Raw genomic sequence first — 13362 nt, forward strand, 5'->3', positions numbered from 1 at the left:
CACCATGAGTCATACATACACGTGTGCTATATCAAACGAAAGGTTATTAAATATATTATGATTCGTTAATGATTTTGATTATTTTGATATCATTGTATGGCTTGAGACATCAGCTTTAATCATGTAGTACATTACTTTAACATCCGACTTTTGCTTTGGTTGAAAAACCCAAATAATCGAATTTTTTATTTTCATTATTTTTATTTATTTTTAAATTTCTCTTAAACTATTGTATATTTTGGTACAAAGTGTATTAGTGAAATATATAATATTTTATTGGCTTTCGTTTAATACCCCACACGTGTAAGTGCAATGCATAGTTTGGGTGCAAAATGGAATATTCGCAACGAGGCGGGAGTCATTTTGATGACGTCATTCCGCTGAAGTAGATGGCCGGCGCCGCTGTCTCCCGGCAGTTTTGGAGACCCAGTACCATGCCCAGCAACATACTAAAAGTTGAAAGCGGTTTCCGGATCTGAACTATATTCCCATAAGGCAGTGCACTATTTACTTATTATCCCTACATGTATGTACTATTAGGGTTCCGTATCCAAAGGGTAAAAACGGGACCCTATTACTAAGACTCCACTGTCCGTCTGTTTATCTGTCTGTCACCAGGCTGTATCTCATGAACAGTGATAGCTAGACAGTTTTTCACAGATGATGTATTTCTGTTGCCGCTATAACAAAACATAGGTACTAAAAACAGAATTGAATAAATATTTAAGTGGGACCCATACAACAAACGTGATTTTTTTGCCGTTTTTTGCGTAATGTTACGGAACCCTTCGTGCGCAGTTGCGCACGTGCGACTCGCACTTTGCCGATTTTTTTTGTCATACTTGGTTATAGTTAACGCTATCTCTACTGAGCTCGTTCACTTACCTGTACTAACAATGGCATTCTGTTAAACAAAAGCCATTATTTCTTTTGAGTGAGCGCGTGGCCTTTGTGATTGGGCGCGTGGCCATTGTGTGTGAGCCTCAGGCACAAAGGCCAGCACGCGCTCACACAAAAGAAATAATGGCTTTTGTTTAACAGAATGCCATTTTTAGTATAAGTGAACGAGCTCAGTAGAGATAGCGTTAACTATACCCGACTATGGGGATGGTCGACTTTACCTGGGTCATTTGAGTAAAATAGGTAGAAAATAAAACAGTGTTACGTTTGTAGTTTTTATTACAATATTGGTAGTAGATCTAATACGAACATATGTATGTTAAGGTACACATGGTATATTTTCGATGATAGAATATTACAAGCTTTAGCCAGATTAAAAATTCTAAAAATCTCACGACGGATAAGGCATGATTTTTCAACAATGATGACAAAAACAAAGGTAATATGAATAAATATATAATTTCCATGTAGTCTACCAAACTGCGTCAATACGTTGGCATTAACCCTGAATAGCGCACGGGCCGTCGTGCACAATGTACCAGTCGTGGAAGCCGGGATGCGCGCACTGGTACTGGCACACGCTGGTGTAGGTGATCATGTCGTTGGCGCAGAATGTGTAGTCAGGTTGGCAACCGCATAATATGCCATCGGGGTAATCAACTGGCTCAGGCTCGGCCGCCACCAGACATAGCAGGGCCACTGGATTAGAATGATTATATATAAATAGATTACTACTACATAATGGCGCGGCGACCCAAAACGAGTCTGGGCCCCCGACGAGTTAACGCCAGTTGTCCCGATCCTGCGCAATCTCCCGCCAGTTATCGGCTTGAAGATCGCGCAAGTCCTACCGCCCCATCGATACCTAGGACGCCCGATCAGCCTTGATAGATAGGTAAATAGGAGATTAAAATGTTGAAATAGGTAAACATACAAGAGGCCTGAAAAGAACAAGACAGGGCACGCTGGTACCGACTCGTATGGGAGGCCAAGATCCACTTAAGATAAGTCAATTGAGTAAATAAGTGATAGTCAAAAAGAAACAATTTTCATGAAGGTCTATACCTAATTAAAGCTGTATGTTTGTTTAAATCTATGGTATAAACTTACATGAAGAACGTTTTATAAAGAAATAAAATGTTTTAATCTGCAAAAAATTCACTACTGAAGGCCACATGGTGGCGATCAGTTGCCAAGGTCTTGGAAACACGGACAAATAAAGCCCGACTGGATTTACGCCAAAAAAGAACGGATGGATTTAAATAAAGAGATTTAAAAGCATGGTAAAATAAGACGAAACATTCTCTAGGAATATTGTACTTACTCATAAGAAGTGCTACTGCGAGTATAGTCTTCATGTTAAACTCAAGTACTGCGTAGGGCTAAAAAGTGTAATCAGATTTTTATACTAACCGGTGTTTGTTAATATAAATTACATACAAATCTTACAAGCAATAACTATTCAATACATTGTCGCCATAAATCGAAAAAAGGTTTTGTTTAATAGATTGTTAATTTAATGGATTAGGTACACGACGCAAAATTGTGACGCTGTAAGCTGTAATTGAAACCTGTCTAAACATCAGTAACATCACCCTCAGTATGTATCTAGCAGCAGCGAAGCAAGCAGTACCGATGGCATGAGTTTGACTCCACTCCATACTAAAGCTTCAATTTTTAATGTCAGTTGCATAAATGAACACAACTCCCAACTGTCACTTAGTTGGCCTACCCAAACGGGACACTGCGGAAAGCGCTGGAGTGGGTTTAGTGGGTAGGCTCCTCCCCTCTTTCTAAGTAGAAGGCTTTGTCAAGTGAACACAAATAGATACAGTAATGGGCCCCTTTACTAGTCCGCCGGACGATATCAGCCTGTCAGTTAGAACAAAAATTTGACAGTTCCGAACAACTGACAGGCCGATATCGTCCGGCGGACTGGTAATGGGTGCCCACCACCCAAATATATAGTCCAATAGCTCCCAACTATGGCCCAAAAGTAACTCGTATATCCTCGTTAGGACTGGTAGGTATTTAAATGTCGCAGTTCAAGGGGAAAATAATTTCATAAATGAAAAAAATAGTCGGACAAAACCCAAAAAGAAGAAAAGTATCGTATCTTTCTTCTAATTGTACCTCCTTTGTTGTACAATTCTACTAAATTTGTTGGTCAGGTTTTTGAAAGACAATTAAAAATATAGGTAAAACGCTCACTAAACAAATATATATGTACACAAACCAGGATCACGAGCCACTTTCTAGTTCCTACTTTCCAAGATGTATCCTACCCAATATACCCAAATTATTCTTCCTCGGTTCCTCATAGCTGAGGGTCGCGACCACATGAGGTCGTTATTTTGTCCACCATGGCTCTCCATTCTGCACGATTTTCCGCCTTCCCGATATTAGGCGCCTGTGTAGATCCCTGGCAGGCCTTCTATACCCGACTACTGACCAGCTAAATCTCCTGGTTTTTAGTAAGTCCAACGTCAACAAGCTTTAAAAATTCTTGGCATCGTCTTAAAGCTACAACGGTGCACGGTGGAACATTGCACAAATCACAACTTTGTTCGTACGTGGAGCATACTAATTTATCTTTTGCAATGTCAAGAAACGTGGTACGGATACCGTTGTGACTCCCTTTTTTAGGCTATGCTAAAAAGGTAACTCGCTAGGGTGTTATATCTTTTTTTTACAATTCATAACTCCCCGGGAACAATATAGGCCTACCCTTCACCCTTCAGTACACCTTCATGTAATAAGATCTTTTTACTACTCGTCGAGTATAATCTGTGTATTACAACTTGATATGCTACACTACAACCTTACTCTTTTCAACGTTGGATAGTCTATGGCACTTCCGACTCAAGCATAAGAATTTTATCGATACGGTTTAGTCAATTATAAAAATTTTGACAATAGAATGCCATACATTTCGATAAAATATTTCTTGTTTAGGGAGATTCGATTCAATGCAAATTAGCCTACTTAAACACGCTGCTGCGTCGCATCTGCTTTGTGGTTGGTTGGCCAACAAAAACATTTTATTTTATGTTGTAGTAGAAACAATTGCTTTATAAGTCAGAAATGCGCATGTGACACCCTTCATATAGCAACATCCATACCCTACGAAAACCTCTTAGCGTTGCTTGTTAGTCTCCATAGACTACGGTGGCCAAAATCGAGAAAAAAACTGTCTTAAAATTGAATTTAGCAAGGAGCAGGTACCAGGGCCTCATGAGTTACGAGGAGGTGTCGTTGACCAACCCGCCGGGGCGCGTACGAGTATGCAGGTATCGCGGGCTGCGGCAGCTCGCGTATCATAGTTGTATACTTTTGGTTTGTTTACCTATATGATTCTACTAGTTGAAAGTGTAATTTTTTTGTCTCGTAGAAAAAGTATTGTATACAATAGTGATATAATCAAGCTTTTCAATCTCGTACCTTACCTTAAGCAACTCAGCAAGCTTCGTTGCTTAAACACGGTACTCGACTGAAAAGCTCTCTATTATATCACGATTGTATAAAATACTATTTCGAGTAAGTGTGATGAAAAATGTGACTCGTACAGTCTTCAACTCTTCACAAAAGCTCGGAACATCGGTTGTTCGCTAACGCAGCGTCTTACGTAAGCAAACAACTCGCGAACGCGAAGCGAAGCGGTGCGGCTCATCAGGCCCACGGCGTTCGCGTTCGCAACGAGATCGCCCACGTAGGACACTTCTATAGGTATCAAAGGATTGATTCACCCCGCGCCGCTTCGCTTCGCGTTCGCCTTACGCTGCATAAGGGCGTGTACTGACGCAACTAGTAAGAAGTTTCGTGTAGGCATTTCTTAGCAATCCAAATACACATAAGGAAACTGTGGTCCGGAGGACTTCTAAGTATTTTTTGGTATGTTTGTGACACACCTACACGATACAATAAAATTTACTAGAATCTGTTAAGTTTCGAAGATAAATTTTAAAAGCGTCATAACTATAAAAAAACTTTATATGTACAAATCATCAAATGAGTAAAAATAAACAACACTTTTGCCCAATTAGAAATCATTTAATGTATTATTTTCTTTATATGTCATCAGGAATTCCTGGTGTTTATCCAGGAGGTGTCAGCTTGCACGGCCCATCGTACATTATATACCAGTCATGAAAGTTGGGATTTTTGCATTTGTACTCGCAGACGCTGGTGTAGGTTCTGAAGTCGTTGGCGCAGAACGTGTGGTCCGGTTTGCAGCCGCAAAGGGGATCGTAGCTAGGGGGCAGCATCAAAGGACTCGCCACCACAAGCCCTAGCAGAGCCACTGAAAAATAAGTGTTATGTTATAAACAAGTAAAGTAGAAGTAAGTAAACATGAACAGTCCATTATCAAAAAGCGCATAACACGAATACAAAATTCAAACTCGGCAGTGAAAACAGAAATAGAATTAAAATATTACGTTTTTTTGTGATATATAATTAAATATATAAGCGATTATCGTCGCTCATGGACACAAGCAACATCAGAGGAGTTGTGTTGCCGGCCTTGAAGTATGTCACATAAGTAACGAAAATCGGAACAATCGCAGAAAAAATATGCATCCATGACAGTAACGCGCTGGCCACGACATGCGCGACTTTGGCTTTGGCTAAGGCAACAACCATAGGTTGGAGCGAAACACAGCGATCGGACCTTTCGTTCCCACCTATGGTTTTCGCCTTAGCCGAAGGCAGTCGCGCAATGTCGTGGCCAGCGCGTAAGGAGAGGACGAATAGCCGTGGTCACGAAACACCGAATCAAAGAAAATATGAGGGAAAAGTATAGTAACTATAATTTCCTTTATTTTTAACGGAATGCGGCATACTAAGGAGGCACGGTATTGATGTGGCAAGAAGCGAGGGATACAAACTGCATTTTAAAATAAATATATCGAGTTCTTCAATTATTTTGTGTTGTTTTTTTTATACTACGTCGGTGGCAAACAAGCATACGGCCCGCCTGATGTTAAGCAGTCTCCATAGCCTATTAAATTAATTATATTATTAATTATTATTATTAATTAGTATGAAGGATTTATTTAAAAAAATGGAAATATCAACTGTAATCTCGGGAGGATCTACGAAGTTTTTTTAAAAGCTTGCCGTAAACCATAAAACGTAATATTGAAATCAATTTTACTTACTCAATAGAAGGCCTATTATAGGCTTCATGGCTAGATGAAATACTGATACCTACACAAATGACGCGCAATAACATTATCCGTCTTTTATAACAATTTGCGTAACTAATCTGAATAACACACAATTTAATTCAATGTACAACGATTAATACATGCCCATAAAATATAAAGGCAAAGTATAATTAAAACTCGCGTGACCATGTTTACTATATTTTTAATTTATTAATAGATTGAGCAAGGGGCCATTTAGGATACAGTAATTGAAAACTGTCATATTATTTAGTTCCGGTTATATTGATAAATCATTCGTCCACTAGGATCACCATGTAATTTGGTTTTATTTACTTCTTTTTGGGGATGTTTCTTTCGGCATTACATCTCGCTTATAGTAAGGCTCCCAGCCCAAACGAATTTAAAAGCAAGGTCTCGCTCTGGTCGGTCTTCGGCCTCCTAGCCATTACTTGGAAGGTAAATTCAACCACCACCGCCATTTTTTTTTTAAATAACAATTTCATTTTTGAGCTCCCTAAATGCCTGCATGCCAAATGCCAGCGCGCAAGGACTATTATAATTTTTTCTACAAAAAGCAAAAAGAAAGTTTGATCTACAAAAAAACTGGATAAACTTTTTTATTCGAGTTGTACGAAAATCTTAATATGGAATAGGTACTCGCGAGTATTCCGAATGTTTTACATTTTTAGTTACGTCTGAACGACCTTCCATTAAAGCCCGGCGCCGACTATCGGCATGGCACGGCAAGGGATCATTCAGCATATTGCCGAGACGTCCTCAGGCATGCCGAAGTGTGTTTGAGAATGTCGAGGCATCCCTCAGGCGTTCTCAGGCATACCAAAGTGTCCAGAAATGCCCGGCATGTCTAAGACACCTTGTGAAGCCTGAGGGATGCCTCGGCATTCCCATGTACACCTCGGCATGCCTGAGGACGCCGGGCCTTAAACGTGCGTCCAGATCTACCACAATGTCCAGAGCGAGCGTGCAGTGGTATGAGCCCCAGCGCGAGCGGCGTATTGTCCATAAAATTAGGTACATTGGCTTTAAAATTAGGTACATTCTGATTGCGACTGCAGCTGCTGCTGATGCAAGATGGAACGCAAAACACGTATCACTCTCATTTTCCTTAATAAATTGCATTGCTGTAGTTTCCACATTATAGCCACAGTAATGAAGAGATTCCATTCTGTCACTAATTTTATGGAAGAAATTATCAGCGACATATCTCGTTAATAGTTGCGTTGTGTTAAATCGAATCGATTAAATGAAACCTGAACATATTACTGGCAATTATTAAAACAATAAATTGTGCTAATAATTTTGCTATCTGCAAAACTGTCCTTGTATGTAAATTACACTGGTCACACCACACGCATTGCTATAAAAAGGCAGAACATTTTTTGTGAGTCACTGACAGTATTCCAGCTGATCATGAAAACCATAGTGCTGCTGTTAGGAGTTTTTGGTAAGCTTTAAAATAAAGTATTTTTTTTTAGTTCTACGTTACGATTTTAGATTTAGATTTATTTATTTCAGGATAAAAATTACACTATAAATTTCAAAACCATCAATCAATGTCAAAATTATGCTTATCTTCTTATCATGATCGTCAAACATTACATACTAAAAAATATAAAATAAATTAAAATAATTTTCCACCGAAACGCGTAACACGGTCTTTTCACCGCGATACAACCGGCTGACGATTTGTTTTATTAACAATAGCATCTAAACTATCATCTAACAAAGAATCAAACGGGAGGCGATGACGCCGATGACTGTAAATAATTTCCTTTTTTACATGTTCATGTGACCAGCTGACGGTCTTTCCACAGCGATACAATCGGCTGACGATTTTGTTTATTCACAATAGCATCTAAACTATCATCTGACAAAGTATCAAGCGGGAGGCAATTACAAAAAAAAAATTATAAACTTTATCTGCTGCCATTCCTCAACCCACCAACGGAGCGGCAGCTGACGTTCACGAGGGTTCATCATACATAGCCGTTATAACCACTATACGAGTTTTCGCCCGGGAGGCGATTGGTCATGGAAATCTGTTCCTGGCCCGCGGCCTATAACATATTCTCTGCCATTTCACACCTAATACTTACACAAAATCCAAAAATAAAACTAAATTAATATTTAAAAATAATCGGAAGGAAAATCTTAGCTTATTGTAAAAGCTTTCCCCGCAATTTTTCAGACGTAACGTAAAGCTCATCATTTTCGCAAGAAGACATTTTCACACTGATATTTTTGTTAGGTACTAGGTATTAGGCAGTTGATGAAACCTGTTGTGGATATATATTTTGTAGTTGTTCGCGGAGAATTTTTCTGCGGAGAACTGCCCAGTTACAACGTACATAATATTTTGACGAAGCGCGTTGCGGATGATTTTTGCTTAGTTATATTGACGAAGCCTGCATTGTCTTGGTATGACACTTTAAATTATGTTTTCAATAAACAGTGATTTATTTTTATTTTTGTTCCAGTGGCCTTTCTAGGACTGGCGGCGGCCGGCGAAATTCCCCCGATGTATCACCTTCGAATATCTAAACTATGCGGATGTCCACCAGAAAAGGAATTTTGCTCCGGCTACGACCATAAGACTTATCACAGTATGTGCGAGTTCAGGTGTGTAAACCCTGGAGTAGTAGGCTGGACAATACTCTACTACGGGCCGTGCAAGTCACACATGCGGGGTTGAAAATGGCAAAGCACTAAACGCAAAGGATTTGGTAGTAGAAAGCCAAAAATTTTAAAATTACAAAAAATACTAATAACAAGTTTTATCTACAAAGTTTAGTTTTATTAATTAATAATAAGATGCCCTATCGTTACTTATGCGCCTGAACCAAAACGCCACCTGAACTTTTTCGCACCAAATTGAGACGATGGTCGCAAATATATTGTCAGAAATGTTTTGACCAAATTTAGGTAAAATAGGATTAGGAAAGTTTTAAACTATTCCTACATACTATTTAGATAGATAAAGATAAAAGATATTTATTCGTGACGATCACAACACAAGTACGAACATGTACAGACAACAACAGCAAGAAAAGAAGAAATCATCAAGTGTGCATCACGAAATGGACCCATCAACTCAGCATAATGCTAGCTATAAAGCCAGCGCTGGTCTTCCGTAGGGCCCATTCGTTGGTTTCGGTTTGGGTGATTCGGTTTCGGCGAGGGTGGGGGGGGGGGAGCTACCGAACGATTTTAATGCGATTAAAAAATTAAATTTTTTTTTTCCTTTTCATTGGCACCTTTTACTCGTACATTTACTCATTTTCAATACACGCATCACTGGGTATATAGACTTGCCACTCTCCCTATTCGAGATCACCTTTCACCGAACAAGAGTGGAGGAGTTTTTGTATGAAATTGAATTGAAATGTTCCCCGATTTCTCAAATACGCCTACAAAGAGATTTCCAAATCGCTCCAGATTTGGATAATTCCGTTATGAAAGTGTTTCACGCTTGGTTCCATTGTTATCAAAATGAAGAGATTCTGAAGAAATAAAGGGACCTTGTTCACATTTGAAGATTAATTTCATAGCCCCTTAATTATAGGGGTATTATTGGGTTGCACTGTCCATTTGATTCGGTCTGCCTTTACCGTCCCTCCCCTCAGGGGGTGGACTTCAATGGAAAACAAAGTAGCCTATGTCAATCCGTACGGCATACGCTCTCTACATGTTGTTTTATCAAAATCTACCTATTGAAATAGCTATGTCAAACAAAAATATTTATAGACACAATAGCTGTAAGGTCTGTTTTTTTATTCCGTAGACGAAAATGACGTTTCATGTGTAAGGCATGACATTTCTTAGTACCAAATGAAATGTCATTTTAGTCTACGGAATAAAAAAACAGAATATAATTTTTTAGACACTTACATGTTTGGATGCCAGTCCCTCAGTTGTACACGTCAAGTAGCTAATGTTGCCATCAGTTATACTTATCTAAACGGTCAAGGTGCTGACAAATATCTTAACACGTCTCTGTCAAAGATTACATGTTCCGACATTTTTAGCATTTTTCCGTTTTGTGCGACGCAATGTAAGCACGTTGAATCAGCAAACCCTAGCTTAACATTCCTATCCAATCCGTTCCGAATAGCCGTATATGGGGCAGAGTGCTCGAACAAATTGGCGTAAATGTGGACACGCTGGACAAAAGCACCAAAGCAGGCACTTGTTAGGTCCAAACCTTGGCCGCCATAAAATCAAAGATGGCCGACGGAGGAGTTGGTTCCTATCAAAAACTTAAAGCTATGGACCTAACAAGTAACTGAAATAAAATTGGTGCTTTTGTCCTGCGTTTCCACATTATCACCTGAAACTGCCCTACTAGTATTAAATAAACCCTACCCTAGTATGCTGTACTTCGCCAAAAGCTGTCATACCTAATACCTTCCGGGTAGTTTTCTGACATAATGCATGAAAAGCTGTTGATTTAAACATACATACAGGGATAAATTACACAAACACAGATAAATTCGAAATATAAACAAATCAACCATGGAATAGTTTATATAAGTTTCGCTTTTGACTGCCCCGCATAAATGTTGTGATAGTGATTTGTGATGAATTGATGATGCAAATACTAGCAAGTTATCTCCTCGGATGAAGAACGGCTCAGTGCCTCAGTCCTACGCTCACTGAGTATTAACCATTTATACTATTTGCATTGGTTTGATAGTCGAATTTCTCAGTTTGTTACGGTTCAAAATCGTAACTTGGAACCAATCTCGTTTCGACACTCCTGGCGACATCTAGCGGCGAGATTAGGAATAGTGTTGAGTAGATTAAAACGATAGTCGGGTCGAAGGCGTTTAACGCCATCTGTCGGGGTCTGATAACACCTTTGCATAAACCTGGCAACATTTACTGCAAGGCGTGTTCTCAGATGCTTCGATACATTATTTAAGGTCTTGTTCTGGGAGTATAATTGAAAATAGCGCACACGGATTATTTTCCCATATATTCCATCGTCTTTCTCAAATTATTTTAGACTCATAGTTTGTCAATTGTTTGTTGTTGGTTTTAGTCTGTCTCATTTCAAACATAGACAGAGAGAATCATGCCGTGTTTGTCTTGCACTAGTACCGGCACCCGAAAGAAAGGGATGAATGATTTTTCCAGTTGTCACTGACTGACAGATTGGTTTGACCGACTATAAAGATAATTTCGATGGCTGAGTGTGAGTTTTTTTTGTCCTCTTGATATGGCAACTTAAATACGTGGGGACGTGGAAGGCGTACGATGCTCCGTGACTTTTCAATTCGGCATGGCGTGAAGAGGGAAACATCGTCGATGGAGAGTCAATTCTGGTCGAGCGAGCAGCTCTAAAATGCAAATACACTTTGCAGCTTATAACCCGTAGCGAGCATACAACGTGGCAATGGCGTCCTTTCTTTTGAGTTCCTTGTGAATGATTTTAACTTGGCTTCGGGTCAACATGTTAGAGGTTGATACCAACAATTTCATCAAGAGTCCGGCTTGAAAGCCGGTCCTTTCCCCGGGTCCTTCCTTTCGCCCCTGCACACCTGGCTTTGTCTTCTGGAACGTGCTGGCGCAGCCTGCCCTTGCAGTATTGTTCTTGTGACTCCGTGCTGTTCATCGCGGCTGTGGCGTACTGGTTAGAACGGCTGGCTGGATACGCAACGACGGTCTCGCTGCGTATCATCGCGACTCCTGCCGTCTGCTGCGCGCCACTGGAGCGGCATGTAGCCGCAGTTCTGCTGCCTCTGTAGCAACACGTGTCTCAGGTGTGGTCAACTCTAATTTCTTTTAGTGATCTCTTAAGACTTAAATTAACCTAGCAAGGAACATACAATAGTGGCCTCTTAGATTTGATTTGAAGTGCAAAGTGCTAAGCGTGAAAACAGGACTTCATAGACTTTCTAACGTTTAACGTCTCATTATAACATAGTTCACCCTAGCATAATTACCATAAGTATGTAAATTCTGTATCAGGCCTACTGCCCGTCATCTATTTATTTAAGGATTGTGATTAAATGTGTAACTGAGCTCAAACAATAGTTTATTTTATCTCATATTAATCCTCTTTTCTTTTGCACGCTTTATGCGTGCTGGCGCCCAATCTTTCTTTAGCTTCATATATTTTATCTACTAGGAGATATCTTGGAAACTGCCAGACGTGTATTGTGATAGCAGCGTCGAGACCCACAACCCTGAGAGAACCCAAATAGAGTCTATAGCTTAATATACTGGTTACAATTGGCTACCCAACTGGTGGAGCGACGCTTTTGCTTCTTATAATGTTATCACAGTCGGTGGTTTCTAAGGAAATCTCTCTTAGCTATTTTTTGAGCTTGCTAACGCATGCACTTCGCACATCTTTACTTTTGAAACGCCACTTGCCCTGTTTGCTAGCCTACAACCTTACTTAATACTTTGACCTTCTACTTGTCTAACATAATATATAGAAAGATGTATTATTTATTACTTTTACTGAAAACAAGAATCTGTATTTTTTGAAACTGTATAGGAAATTCTCTAAAATTTTAACTACTCTGTACTTAATTTTGTTTATAAATTACTTGCTGTGTATGTAAAATAGTCTTACATATAAATGCTTACTGTTGGTTCAAGATGAACTCAATTTTCTATGTCAATGAATGTGAAAGAGACCACTATAATTTAAACAATTTTTTTTTTTCAAAAGACACCAAGCGACTGCACTAAAATTAATTTATTTCTTCTTTCTTCAAATTTGTTGGTCGCTGGTAAAATTTCAGGTCTCCACAGATGTTGTTCGTAGTCCTACTTCACATCGTTGTCTCACCGCCATCTCTGGTTCTATTCGTTCAGGTCTACTCGCTACTTGAAGGTCAAAGTTAGTCTGCTCCATCTCACTTTAATTATTCTTATATTTATTCATTCATTGCTTTTATAGGTCTTGCAATTGAAGGCTAAAGCACTCTATTATTATTACTGATACTCATTGAAAGTGAAACTACTTTTTTTAAAATTCTACCATGAGAACTCAGTACTAAGACGACAGCTGGTACCTATTCTCATTTCTCTAAACACTTCATACTTACATTTAGGAAACTTAATTTTTAAAAGTAACTTAATGCCGCCTTACTCATTCTTTCTTAGTAGTATTAATTTGCAACTACTATAGTTAGGTTTAAGAAACCTAATTTTCTTTCCTATTAGAAGTGATGTTTATAAAGCAAAATGTCACTCAAGTTTCTCTCTGTGTTCTAAACAGGAACATAGTGTACTTAAGTCATATAGACAATACCTATTC

At 39.2% G+C, this 13362-nt stretch overlaps 1 protein-coding gene and 1 long non-coding RNA gene across 2 annotated transcripts in view; one reads left to right on the forward strand and one right to left on the reverse strand.

The window, feature by feature from the left end:
• Positions 1-13362, reverse strand: part of LOC134755151 (structural maintenance of chromosomes protein 4) — a 77044-nt gene that overhangs the window by 41332 nt on the left and 22350 nt on the right. The window lies entirely within an intron of this gene.
• Positions 7465-8687, forward strand: LOC134755224 (uncharacterized). Its single transcript, XR_010129014.1, has 2 exons — positions 7465-7533; positions 8567-8687. It is a non-coding gene; the product is annotated as an uncharacterized LOC134755224 (long non-coding RNA).

This window comes from Cydia strobilella, chromosome 2 (assembly GCF_947568885.1).
Source record: "Cydia strobilella chromosome 2, ilCydStro3.1, whole genome shotgun sequence".
In the NCBI taxonomy this organism is placed as follows: Eukaryota; Metazoa; Arthropoda; class Insecta; order Lepidoptera; family Tortricidae; genus Cydia; species Cydia strobilella.